The 15,128-nt window shown below is 36.4% G+C and overlaps 1 pseudogene; it reads left to right on the forward strand.

Moving 5' to 3' along the window:
• Window positions 1–445: 445 nt before the first annotated feature.
• LOC100435927 (SURP and G-patch domain-containing protein 1-like) lies at window positions 446–14,695 on the forward strand (annotated as a pseudogene).
• Window positions 14,696–15,128: the final 433 nt, after the last annotated feature.

Below are 15,128 nucleotides of genomic sequence, written 5' to 3' on the forward strand. Positions count from 1 at the left end.
CCTTTGCCAGATAATTCTAACATCTCTGTTATCTCAGTGTCAACATCTATTGATTATCTTTTTAATTCAGTTTGAGATCTTTTTGGTTCTTGGTATGATGTATAATTTTATACGAATACCTAGACATTTTGGGTATTATAATATGCTGCATCTTACTTAAGCCTGTTTTAGCTCTCTTTCTCTGACATCACTCTGGCAGGGGAAGAGTGGGGCACCCCCTTGTTACTGCCAGAAGGGGACAGAAATTCGGTTCTACACTTGGCCGACATCTATACTCAAGGAGGGAAGGTACTAACTATTGTGAGATAGTAGGAGTTCTGGCTCCTGCTAGATTTCTACTAATATCTCCCTATCTAGTAGGAGAAGGGGTGCCTTGTTTCTGTATCTCACATGGCCCGTACTTACACTAAGATAGCTGGGGGTGGGAAGCCTTATTGCTACTGTGATGGCGAAAGCCTTGACTCTCCGAGAGACATCTTTTAATACCTTCCCAGTGAGGAAAAGAAAGGGTAACAGTTCATTACTGCAAGGTAGAAGTGAAAATGGAGGCTTACCATTTGGTCTTCGTTAATACCATGTGAGGGTCCTTGTTACCACCTGGAGAGAATGAATGTCTTTGTACCCAACTTAGCCTTCTCTGACACCAGCCCTGTAGGGTAGAGAAGGGAGGTTTATAAACTTTACTACAACCTAGAGACAATGAAAATCTAGGCTCTGAACTCTGCATTTGCTGGCTGGATGAGGGTGGTACCATGGTCTTTCTTAAGGTGTTTTTCTTCAATAAAGAGTTTATTGTATAAAAGTTTCTGTCTTGCTAGATTGCCATTTTTCTGTTCTTTCAGTTAGGAACAGCAAGCATCTGTTAGGACTTTTTAAAAATATGTTTCTGTTGGCATTACCAGGTTACTATCTTAGCCAGCTCGCAGTTTGGAATATGTGAATCAAAAAGAAAATCCAGGAAACTCATCACTACACCATTTCTCCGGTACTGAGGGTCCCTAAACTGCCTGATTCTCTCTCTCCACCTTTCAGAATACTTTTTATATATGTCTCAGTTTTTAATTGTACATAGCCAGAGGAATAGGGAAAAATGTGTCTAATCCCAGGCAAAAGTATATATATATATATATATATATATATATATATATACTTTTTTGTGTGTATATATATATATATATAAAACTTTTCATTATTGGCTCTATAACCACACAACACAATCAAATTTTAAAATTCTAGTGAAATAAATTTCTAAATAAAATACTCACAAATACTTATTTGATACTAAATCAAATAAATATCTTCTTATCAGATATAACCACTCTCTTTTAAGGCTAAGAATGAGGAGCATCTCCTTGGTTATAGCTTAATAATTGCCTTGGCAAAATGTGCATACTTACAAGAGAAATGCAATATATATACATATATATAATATATAAATTATATATGTACATATATAGATTTATATATATACACATATATACACACATAGTTGTGTAATAAATTAAATAATAATTATCTTTGAAAAAAGTGGGACTTGGGATCAAACATAAGATTTGAAGAATACAATAAAAATATTAATAATTTCTGATATGAGATGGTGAGTATGTACCAAGGCATATGATGAAAGATCTATAGAGTTTAACGTATTTTTATCATTTCACAAAATAAAAATAATTTGCATATGTAGAACGACATATACAACACTGAACCATTACATCTGAAAATCCAAGTAAAACAGGTAATTTACAAATAAAATTTTATTTACTGAAGTTGGCTGAATAAGTAATAAAAATTTGAAGGAAAAAACAATTGGAAATTATGAAAACAGTAAATATATTTTGTCCTAAATTAGAATACACTGAGATTATTTTATTCTGAGTTCTGAAATGCCTTCAGAAAGTAGTTTCCATTATTTACACTATTTGAGAGCACATGAAAAGTTGTGAAACTTTTTAACTTTTCATTATTGGCTCTATAACCACATAACACAACCAAATTTTAAAATTCTAGTGAAATAAATTTCTAAATAAAATATTCACAAATATAATTCACCAGTGTTTTGAAAATAAAATATATCATGACAAAAGTAATATTCAACCCTGAGAAGACAACACATATTAAATTCCCTAAGAATTAAATTTTTGGTAGTCATTCTAAGTTGTCAAAATATTGTAATAAATTAAAGCATAAATGTATAAAAGAAAATATCAAACTCTTAATATGACAGGACTAATTTATCCACCATGGAAGATAACTGTTCTTAGTGGAGAGTTAAGAAATAATATATTAAGGACAGAAAAATGTGTGAATAGTTGCATCTAGGTGAACTGTAGCCTAAGTCCACAATATAGGGTAAACAATTTAGTAAAATGTGGTATACAACCCATATTCTAAGAAAATAAACATTTTATTGACAGGAGCACTGGGCAGAAAATTTGACTTGATGTCTTAAACTTGAGTTATTGTTCTTAATTTCTTAATTCAATGATATTAGAACCTAGACATTTTTAAATCAGCTACATCTCATTTTTATCCTCTATACATCCTATTGAATGTATTATCCTACTAAAAACAGTTGACCTGGAAACACAAAATTCATGAATACTGAAAGAAAATTGTGATTTTTTTCACTATTTTTAGTTTTGTTTTAAAGAATTTCTTATTGTTTATTGTGTTTGTAAACACATGTACTCATGCATATACACAGAGTGTTGCATTTCTCTTGTAAGAATGCACATTTTGCCACGGCAAGTATCAAGCTATAACCAAAGAGTTGCCCCTCGTTCTTAGCTTTAAAAGAGAATGGTTATATCTGATAAGATGATACTTATTTGATTTCTTACTTGATCTGTTGGCCGGAACACCTAAAATCAGCTCCTCAGTCCTTCTGTTGCATGGTCCTCTCTCTAGTTGAGGCAACCTCCAAGACTCTAGACACCAATCTCTGATTCTCCTATTTTCTTGAATTATTCAACTTTATGGTCATCTCCATCCTGACTTTCTAACTATTTGAGCCATATTCGTATCATATGTTAGGATCAATCAAGAACTGCCTAGCCAGAGGGCATTTTGAATAGCAGCATTCTATATCTGAAAGTTCTATAAAACAGAGACTCAGTATAAAACTGAAGGAAACCTAGACAAGGAAAAATCTTTAAGTTGGTTTACTCCAGCAGTTTCTGATGTCCTTCCTCGGTGACACTCCAGAGGATCAAAGCCAGGTCTAGGATTGTAATTCAGAGTTCAGAGGTGGCAGGAATAGGAGTGAAGTGGAGTCAACCTCTAAGCAGAGAGACTTGCCTCACATATAGGAAAATAACAACAAAACTTCTCTAAAAAGTATATTTTTGGTGAGCTGTCATGAATTTTCTTTTAGGAAAAAAAAAATACAGCTTATTTTGTTGAATTTTTTGGTGTTATTTAAAAAATTCTAGCCTCAAGTTCTCTGATTAAAACACCTCCCAACTTGACTCAGGTCAAAACCATTAATTAAGACAAGCATAATCTCTCCTACAATGTGAGCTGAAATTTCCCCAATTATCTTTTAGTAACTCAGCTTCTGGTGACAAATTATTCCATATTAATCAAAACACTTGTATGAACTCTGTAGGTAGAAGGCCACACTGCTTTGCCTCTAAGGAACTTAGATTCCACCTTCAAGACCTCATATCAGAGAATGATTCATGACTGACAAGAATCCATGCTGAAGGCTAACCTTAGGGCTTCTGAGACCTGCAGCCCCACCCTTTCTCTTAATGAACGGCGAACAGTCTTCCATCTCTAAGTCTTGTAGAGCCTAATTCTTCCATCAGTTGTTCTGCTCTTTGTTGTAGTATTAAAATAATGTCAATGACTTCCAGGATATATTTGCCATAGAAATTGCTTCTAATAAAGTTGCTCACCTGTTGCCAATGTTGAATTTGCCTGGTCAAGTCAAGTTGATCATTAGTCCCAGCAAGTGCTACACATGTAGTTCTTGGGACATAGTTAAATTGACCTAAATTCCCATGAAATCGTATACAGTTGATCTCTTATCTTTTACCCAAATTATTTTTAAAAGAAAATTCCACCTGTATCACTTCACTGATAGAATTACCATTTAAAGCTGGGTGGCTTATGCCTGTAATCCCAGCATTTTGGTAGTGCTGGGCGGATCATCTGGAGTCCAGAGTTTGAGACCAGCCTAGCCAACATGGCGAAATCCCATCTCTACTGAAATTTAAAAAAATTAAAGGGACATGGTGGCATGTGCCTGTAATCCCAGCTACTCGGGAAGCTGAGGCAGGAGAATCACTGGAACCAGGAGGCAGAGGTTGCAGTGAGCCAAGATCGTGGCACAGCACTCCATCCTGGGTGACAGAGCAAGACTCCATCTCAAAAAAATAAAAAGAAAGAAAAGAAATACAAAAAAAAAAAAAATTTAGGAACTGCCTATATTTAAATACTGTGATTTCTTATTTAAAACAAATTAACGAGGGCTTGGCCTGGTGGCTCACGCCTGTAATCCTAACACTTTGGTTGGCTGAGGCGGGTGGATCATTTGAGGTCAGGAGTTCAAGACCAGCTTGGTCAACATGGTGAGACCCCTGTCTCTACTAAAAATACAAAAATTAGCCAGGAGTGGTGGCACACGCCTGTAATCCCAGCTACTCAGGAGGCTGAGGTAGGAGAATCGCTTGAACCCAGGAGGCAGAGGTTGCAGTGACCCAAGATTGCACCAGCCTGGGTGACAAGTGAAATTCCGTCTCAAAAAAATAAATTAATTAATTAATTAATTAACGAGAATATAGCAGTAGTTTTTAGATAAAGGGTAAATGATATTTTTCTGTAGATGGTTAAGCTTTTCTTGGCAGATACTAAATGATCAAGGGTCACACTGAAGGTGTTCTGATTGAAAAATAACTGCACCTTATAATGTTTATATAGAGGAGACTTGCTTCTGGGTTTCTGAAAGTTCTACATCTCACCTTTCTCCTTTTTCAGGAATGTGTTACGGAGGGACAGGAAAATCTCCACAGTTTTGTTACTGATTATCTGAATATATATACACAGCAGAAGCTAGTTTTCAACTACCATTTCCCCCACCCGCCCCTTCTCCCCTGAGAAGTGTCTCTTGAAGTTGTTTAGTTGAAAGTTTAAATGGCAACGAGACTGGAAATGATATTTAGGATTCTGTACGGGGATAAGGAATTGAAAGAGGGCAGACTCTTGAGATTAGTCTATGGTGATATATGAACACAATTATGGCCTCAGGCTGACCATTGAGAATCCATGAACCAAGGAGTTAGCAATAAAAAGATTTGGTGCCCTTTTGCTGAGAGAATCTTTGTTCCTCTCCTAAATTTCACAGACAGCACAAATAGAACAAAGAAAGACAAACATGCACATGGAATGTGTAACCAGTTCAGGGGAAGAAAGGTTAATTAGTAGCAGAAATGGTTAAGGTTACACTGTAAAAGAAAGATCTTCTTAAGGACACCACTGAAAAGCAGGGCATCAAAGGATCATAAAAGAGCAAGGGGTGCACATAGTAGAAATATGGATTTTGTTATGTCAGAGCCTAGATTTTTAAAGAACTACTATGATGGGGCTACAAAAGTGTACACAGATACTTTGAACTCCAGAGTTCATATCTTCCCTACAGAGTTGTATTAGTCAGTTGGAAACTTTAAAACTTTGTTAAAACTTTAATTTTATCAACTCTTTTATATTCAGCTGTTTTGAATATATATGTTACCTAATATTTATGTTATCTAATGTTATCATAATTGTTCTCTTTCCTGTATTGTGAATTGTCAGTTCATAGTATATTTATCTATTATTATATTAGTATTTTCTTATCTATTTGTCTGAGGCATTTAAACTTTAATGATAGAAACAGTCTAATTTATTTTAATAATTTGATTCATAGTATTTGTCTTTTAATTGCAGTTTCCTCAAGGTTGTAGTATTTTATGCTGAGAATTTACTGACATTCTTATTTGGAAGTTCCTCCACTGCTTTTAAATTCAGATAACTTGCCCTGCTGAATTTTTTTTCCCACAATACTTTTATAATATACAACACAACTAGTATTATTTAGAGCCTCATTATGACATCATTAGGACATCATCTTTAATATGTTTATTTGTGTTTGTTTCTGCTTCTGTATTAATTTGAAAACAAATTTTATTTATAAAGTAGTTATTAGTTCCCTCATATTTTCTTATCAAACTAAAGCAAAGGGGTGGAGAAAAATAATATTGCATATTTTAGCAGGAATGTATGATAAGCAGCTGTTGAGGAACATACTAATAGTATAGTAAAATTCTGGAAGGTAATAATTTCTTAAAGCCATTACAAGCGCTGTGTCTTTTAAAATTATGCATGTGATAAAAACAATGAAAGAAATGATAGCATCTGCACTGCTAAGCAACAACCTGAGAAAAGCAAACTGTCAAAATATAATTTTTCCTTCCACATAGCATATGTAGTAACACGCTACAGGGACATAAAATGCCAAGGGAATCTATAAGATCTCTTTTAGAATTATTAGATACCTATTAATTAATTTTGTAATTGAAAACTATGCTTTGTTTGTAAATGTGTATGCAATGTGTACAAATATTCTGAAATATCTTTAATTTATAAACTATAAATATTATCTATGGAAACAATTTTAGGATAATAAGGCACTTCATTCCAATTTCCTCACAAAAAGAAAGTGGTAACCAGGAGGTTTGAATAGCTTGTAAATTATTAAAATTTGGGGAAGGTCATAAGATGATCAGCACAAGCATGTTTCACTTCATGTAGATACTGGAGTAGGATGTAGTGTGATTGAGAAGGATTAGATTCAGTTCTGTCACAGTCGTTCAGTGATTCTGCTTATTTTGACAGCCCAAGTATCATGAGGGTATTGACAAATGTTGATATAGAATTATATGCTTCAAATTATCTTCTTAACCCATTTATTCCTAAGATTGCAATTTCTTGAATTTTTGCAATCAGACTTTGGCGAAGATCTTGATCAGTAGGATATAAATAACCCCCACATGCTCAGTGTTCCAATAATAAAACACAAGGCATACATGGAATCATTGAAGAAAAAATTCATTAAAATGTTAATATGTGTAACCAAAAAAATTTTACTAAGAACTAAGACAAAGCTTTCAATTAAACTATGTTGATTCACTCATTACTAAATTATAATCAACAATTATACATACACAGTAACATATGATAATGATAATAATAGTAGTAATACTGCTACTAATACTAATACTAATGATTTTTTTAAAATCTAGGAAGCACCAGGCATTGCATTGTGCATTTTATATGCTGTATCTGTTTAATCTTCACAAAAACTCTACATAGAAGTTACATTCTATAACAACGGCTCTCACACTTTTTTATTTATTTTTTTAATTCAGACTGAAAATGTCCAAAGACAGGGATAACATGGCAAAATCAGAGTGTAAATCTAAGTGTTTAACTTAACTGTGTAATACTGGTAGTTGTCAATTCTAAAAAGCATTTTAACCTTTTTCATTTTATCTGGTAAAAATTATATGTTTAAAAGACAAAGGAGTAATTTCAACATTTAGGATGATGGTTAATTATGGAAGGGAGGAGGACAGGATAGGAAAGTAAGGAGCAAAGAGATAGAGTTAATATTTGCAATGTTCTGCTTTTTTATTTTTTATTTTTTTTGAAACGGAGTCTTGCTCTGTTGCCAGGCTGGAGTGCAGTGGCACGATCTTGGCTCACTGCAACCTCCACCTCCCAGGTTCAAGTGATCCTCCTGCCTCAGCCTCCCAAGTAGCTGGGATTACAGGTGTGTGCCACCATGCCCAGATAATTTTTGTGTTTTTAATAGGGACGGGGTTTCACCATGTTGGCCAAGATGGTCTCGATCTCTTGACCTCATGATCCACCTGCCTTGGCCTCCCAAAGTGCTGGAATTACAGGCATGAGCCACTGCGCCTGGCCTGTTCTGCTTCTTAATTGAGGTGGTAGATCCATAGGTGTTTGTTCTATATTTATTACCTATATGTGATATATATTTTATATATATATAAAAAATACATATATAATCAATTAAACAATTTTAAAGTTTCTCAAATTTCTGGTAATTTAATATCCATTCAGATAATATAAAGTACATTTTTGAACTGATTAGGCCCATCTAGAACTTTGCTTAAAAATGCTGTGCCAATCAGAAACGAAAAAGGTTACATTACAATCGATTCCACAGAAATATAAAATCCTCAGAGACTGTTACAAACATCTCTATGAATACAAAACTAGAAAATCTAGAGGAAATGGATAAATTCCTAGAAACACACAATCTCCCAAGATTGAATCAGGAAGTAATTGAAACATGGAAAAGACCAATATTGAGTTCTGAAATTGAATCAGAAACAAAAAACCTCCAACCAAAAGAAGCTCCAGACCAGATGGATTCACAGCTGCGTTCCACCACACATTCAAAGAAGAATGGATAGCAATTTTACTGAAACTATTCCAACAAATAAGGAGGAAGGGATCCTCTGTAACTCATTCTATGAAAGCAGCGTCACTCTGATATCAAATCCTGGCAAAGACACAACAAAGAAAACTACAGGCCAATATCCCTGATGAACATAGATGGAAAAACTCTCAACAAAATACAAGCAAACCAAATGCAGCAGCACATAAAAAGTAAATTCACCATAATCAAGTAGATGTCCTTGCTAGGATGCAAGGTTGGTTCAACATACACAAATAAATAATGTGATTCACCACATAAACAGAACTGAAAACCAAAACTATATGATCTCTGAAAAACACGGAAAAAGGCTTTGATAAAATCAAACATTCCTTCATCATAAAAACACTTAGGAAACTAGACATTGAAGAAACGTACCTCAAAATAATAGGAGACATCTATGATAAACCCACAGCCCACATTATGCTGAATGGGCAAAAGCTGGAAACATTTCCCTGGAGAACTGGAACAAGACAGGGATATCTACTCTCACTATTCCTTTCAACATAGTACTGAAAGCCCTAGCCAGGGCAATCAAGCAAGAGAAAGAAATAGGCATCCAAATAAGAAAAGAAGAAGTGAGATTTTCTCTCTTCACTGACAACATGATTCTACATCTATAAAAACCCTAAAGACATGAGCAAAAGGCTCCTGGAACTAATAAACAACTTCAGGAAAATTTCAGGATACAAAATTCATGTACAAAAATCAGTAGCATTGCTATACCCCAATAACGTTCAAGCTGAGAGTCCAATTAGGAATGAAATCCCATTTACAATAGCTACAATAGAAAAAAATATATATCTAGGAATACACCTAACGAAGAAGGTGAAAGACCTTACAAGGAGAACTACAAAATACTGATTAAATAAATCATATATAGGATGAACAAGTGGAAAAACATTTAATGCTCATGGACGGAAAGGAGCAATATAATTAAAATAATCATACTGCCCAAAGCAATCTACAATTCAGTATAATACCTATCAAATTGCCAATGTAATTTTTCAAAGAATTATAGAAAAACCATCCTAAAATTCATTTGGAACTAAAAAAGAGCCGGAATAGCCAAGGCAATCCTAAGCAAAAAGAACAAACCTGGAGGCATCAAATTACCCAACTTCAAGCTACACTAAAAAGCTACAGTAACCAAAACATCCTGGTCTTGGTCCAAAAACAGACACATAGACCAATGGAACAGAATACAGAGCAAAGAAATAAAGCTGCACACCTACAAACATCTGATCTTTGACAAAGTTGACAAAAACAAGCAATGGGGAAAGGACTCCTTATTCAATAAATGGTGCTGTGATAGCTGGCTAGCAATAAGTAGAAACTGGACCCATACCTTTCACTACATATAAAAATTAACTCAAGATGGATTAAAGACTTACATATAAGACCGCACACTCTAAAAATCCTGGAAGAAAATCTAGGAAACACCATTCTGGACATTGGCTTCAGGAAAGAATTTGTGGGTAAGTCCTAAAAAGCAAATGCAACAAAAACAAAACTTGACAAGTGGGTCCTAATTAAACTAAGGAGCTTCTGCACAGCAAGATAAAATATCAACAGAGTAAACAGACAGCCAACAGGATGGGATAAAATATTTGCAAACTATGCAGCTGGTAAAGATCTAATATCTAGAATCTTTAAGGAATTTAAACAAATCAACAAGCTAAAAACAAATAACCCACTTAAAAATGGGCAAATGACATAAAGAGACACTTCTCAAAGGGAGACATACAAGCAGCCAATAAATATATTTTAAAAATGCTACACATCACTAATTATCAGAGAAATGCAAATCCAAACCACAATGTGGAGACTCAGGGGAAAGGGTGAGAGGGAGGTTAGAGAGAAAAGACTACCCATTGGGTACAGCATACACTGCTCGGGTGTTGGGTTTACCAAAATCTCAGAAATCACCACTAAATAACTTAATCATGTAACAAAACACTATCTGTTCCCCAAAAGCCTACTGAAATTTTAAAAATTCATAAAAAAAAATAACTTGAAAAAAAAAATCTGAATGAGATACCATCTTACACCAGTCAAAATGGCTATTATTAAAAAGTCAAAAAAAAGAAAAACCAGATGATGTTAAGGCTGTAGTGAAAAAGAAATACTTACACACTGTTAGTGGAAATGTAAATTAGTTCAGACACTGTGAAAAACAGTGCGGACATTTTTCAAAGAACTTAGAACTACCATTTGACCCAGCAATCCCATTACTGGATATATCCAAAAGAAAATAAAATCTTTCTACCAAAGAAATACGTGCACATATATGTTTACTGCAACACTATTCACAATAGCGAAGACATCATCAGTGATAGGTGATCATCAATGGCGGATTGGATAAAGTAAGTGTAATATATGTATAACATGGAATACTACTCAGCCATAAGAAAGAATAAAATCATGTTCTTCTGTAGCAACATGGATACACCTGGAGGCCATTATCCTAAGCAAATTAATGCAGCAACAGAAAACCAAACCGGTTTTCCTCTAATTCTGCATTTTCCTAATTATAAATGAGAACCTAACACTGCGTACTCATGGACATAAAGACGGAAACAATAGACACTGGGGACTACTAGAGAGGGTAGGGCAGGAGGGGAGCAGGTATTGAAAAACTACCTATTGGGTACTATGCTCAGTACCTGGGTGAGATCCACTGTACATCAAACTTCAGCATCACACAATATACCCAGGTAACAACCCTGCACATGTACTCTCTGAATCTAAGCTAAGAGTTGAAATAAAAAAAACATAAAATAAAAATAAAAGGAAAAGTAAAAATGCTGTACCTATGGAGGGCAAATGAGACAAGCAGTATTCTTTTAAGAATTCTTTTTAGCCTAGTCAGGCTTATTTCTGACCTTATTGGGATATATTATATCATGGTCAGTCAACTTAATAGAGAGGATATGATTTAACACAGGATTTAATTTTTATTCTTATGATACATAATGAAAAAAGACATTACCTGCAACGTCTTGAATTGCTTTCTCTGTAAATGCTTAGTTTTGAAATTTTCATTGAATTAGCACAACAGAAAAGTCAACTACTATTGTCTTCACTAGTCTCCCATATGGATTTGTTTTCCTGCAAGCACATACACAGACATACATAGACACACACACACACACACACACACACACGGCAGCACTGTCCAAACACAAGATGAAAGGAGATACTGGTACACCAAGAAAAGTAATTGGTACATTATGTCATAGTGAGCTTACTCCATAACTCTTGCTAACTAGTGGGAGACAAATACAGTCTGCAGTGAAATACTCAAAATTTATCTAAAGAAAAATCCCTTCCAAAATGGAATACTTACATCAATATTAAAGTATGATAAAATATTTTGCATTTACTCTGAATATTTTTAGTAAACCTTCAAAGAATATAACTAGAGAATTTATTGACATATTTAATGTAAATGTACAGTGGTAGAGGATAATTTCTAGAAGAGATAAAAATCTTAGATTTTACTATTAGCTAAATTCATCTCAGATATTTATATCCATAATGCTTAATGTGAAATACCCTGATTTTTTTAGAAATCTTAAAGCAAACTCATGTGTAATTGCATGTGAAATAAAGCTAAATTAAATTATAAATGTATTATTATATTAAAAAGGTTAAACTCCTCTGCAAATTACATAGGAATTTTTCAAGTTGTTTTCTATAGATATATAAGTATAATTTAGAAATTTTGTATCAGCTTAATTTTTCAGAAAGTTTTCAAGAAAACAGGGTAATTCAACAGCTATATCATGATTTTATTACCTAAAAATTTTGCTAAATGTATGATGCTGAAGAAAAGCAAAAATGCAATCTCAAAAAAAGTATTGAGCCCTAAATATTAATCTCAGATTTATGTGCTAACTGAAAAACTCTATTCCCCTTTCCATGACTTGCACTTTTCTGTCCAACTTGTATAGTAATTGGGAAAATATTGAAAGAAAATAAAATCTTTCTACCAAAAAGACACATACACTTGTATGTTCACTGAAGCATGTAGATGATTAGTGATTGAACAATATAAGTATTTTTAGAGATGCTGTAAAACATTATGAAATAAAATAAAGACCTTATTTATATTCCTTGTTTCAGGAAACTTTGTATCCCACTGTTACTAAGTAATCAATGTATGTTTTTAGCATTTCTAAATAACCAATGTATGTTTTTAGTATTTAATTTTGGGCTTACCCACTGCCATCTTCCCAATTCTTATTTGTTCTTATTAAGTTATAATCCAAAGCATGGGTTTCTACATCTCTTTAACTGCCTTGAAAATATGTTTTTATAATTTTTTTTACAGTAACATTTTATAAAATAAAATGAATTTCTTCCCATAGAACTGCACTGTAGTGGCCGGGAGCAGTGGCTCACGCCTGTAATCCCAGCACTTTGGGAAGCCAAGGCAGGAGGATCGCCTGAGGTCGGGAGTTCGAGATCCACCTGGCCAGAACTGTGAAACCCCGTCTCTACTAAAAATACAAAAAAAAAAAAAAAAAAAAAAAAATTGGCCGGGCGTGGTGGTGGGCGCCTGTAATCCCAGCTCAAAGTTTCACCCTCAGAGGGAACCGAGACTCCGAAAGTAATAGAGAAATTGGCCTGCTTTGTGGCAGAAGAAGGCCCCGAGATAGAAAAAGTGGCTATGGAGAACTAGAAGGAAAACCCGGCATTTGCATTTTTGCAGGATAAGAATAGCAGGGAATTTCTCTACTACAGAAAGAAGGTGGCTGAGATAAGAAAGGAAGCGCAGAAGTCGCAGGCAGCCTCTCAGAAAGTTTCACTCCCAGAGGATGAAGAGGTCAAGAACCTTGCAGAAAAGTTGGCCAGGTCCGTAGTGGACTGGCATCCGGAGGTGGAAACCATCGCCCTCCAGAACAACCGTGAGAACCAGGCATTCAGCTTTCTGTACGAGACTAACAGCCAAGGATACAAGTACGACCGAAAGAAGCGGGAGGAGTTCCGGAAAGCCAAGGCCGGCTCCACAGGAGCCTCAGGGCACCCGACCCCGGCCTGAAGCCCAAGTCCCCTCCTAAGGCCCTGTCAGGGTCCTCGCCTCCGGCCACCACCTGCCCCCGTCTCGTCCCCTCCTGCGCCTCCCGCCCCCGCCCCGTTCCGCGTCATCCCTGCTCCAGCCGCCCCAGGGAAGCCAGCCTCCGCAGCCACCGTGAAGGAAGCGGAAGAGCCGGTGGACGCCAGAAGAGGATAAGGTAGAACTCCCACCTGCTGAGCCGGTGCAGAGGGACGTGGACGCCTCTCCCTCGCCTCTGTCAGTTCAGGACCTCAAGGGGCTCGGCCATGAGAAGGGGAAGCCCGTGGGTCTAGTGAGCGTCACGGAGCTGTCGGACGCCCAGAAGAAGCAGCTGAAGGAGCAGCAGGAGATGCAGCAGATGTACGACATGATCATGCAGCGCAAGCGGGCCATGCAGGACATGCATCACCAGCACGCCTACCACAGCGACGAGGAGGTGGACAGCGAGCTGGGCACCTGGAAGCACCAGCTGCGCGCATGGAGATGGACAAGACCAGGAAATGGGCCAAGCAGCTGACCAAGGTGGGCCAGGGCAAGCATTTCATCGGAGACTTCCTGCCTCCGGACGAGCTGGAGAAGTTCTGGAAATCTTCAAGGCCCTGAAGGAGAGCCGTGAGCCTGACTACTCGGAGTACAAGGAGTTCAGGCTGACTGTGGAGAACACTGGCTATCAGATGCTGATGAAGATGGGCTGGAAGGAAGGCGAGGGGCTGGGATCGGAGGGCCAGGGCATCAAGAACCCGGTCAACAAGGCCACCACCACAGTGGAAGGTGCCGGCTTCAGCATTGACCGGCTGGCCGAGTTCTCCAAGGAGGACGACGAGTACGAGGCCTTCCGCGAGAAGATGATGCTGGCCTACCGCTTCCGGCCCAACCCCCTGAACAATCCCAAACGGCCTTACTACTGAGCGTTCTGGAAACAGGTACGAGGACCGTGCCGTGTAATAAAGTCCCCGTGCTCATTGAAAAAAAAAAAAATTGGAATGTGTGGAGGAAGACATTAAGGATTTAACTTTTTTAATACTTATTATTTGCATATTCTGCATGACAACTTCTCCATTGCTCACAAACTCCCAAAAATCTCTCTTCTCCCTCCTTACCCAGGAAATAAAAGAATCCCAGAACTCAAGGACACAAACTCAATGCTACCCTGACGCAAATGGAGAGTGAAAGAAAATAATACTCTATCCATTTTCTGGTGCTATGGCAAAATAAAAACTAGACAGTTATTAAATTTCTCAATACGTTATTCTGCCACATTTAATTCATAGTAAATCAGCCTGCCACATCATGCACAGAAATAGATTTTGCTTTAACTCTCTATTGAATGCATGGAAGGTTTGTGCTTGGTGGAAGGCAGGGAAAATGGAAAGCAAAGAGTGTCTTGTTCAGTAAAATATATATTAATAGACATTCCCTTGTGTACTATAGAATAAGTGAGTGAAGTACTTATAAAGGCTGTTTCTGATACCTCTAGAGCAGTGAGTTTTTATTCTGAGCTAATATAATGACCATCAAAGCCTAGCATTTATCTGCACACTCACACAAAATTGATCC

Source organism: Pongo abelii, chromosome 10 (genome assembly GCF_028885655.2).
Source record: "Pongo abelii isolate AG06213 chromosome 10, NHGRI_mPonAbe1-v2.0_pri, whole genome shotgun sequence".
NCBI lineage: Eukaryota > Metazoa > Chordata > Mammalia > Primates > Hominidae > Pongo > Pongo abelii.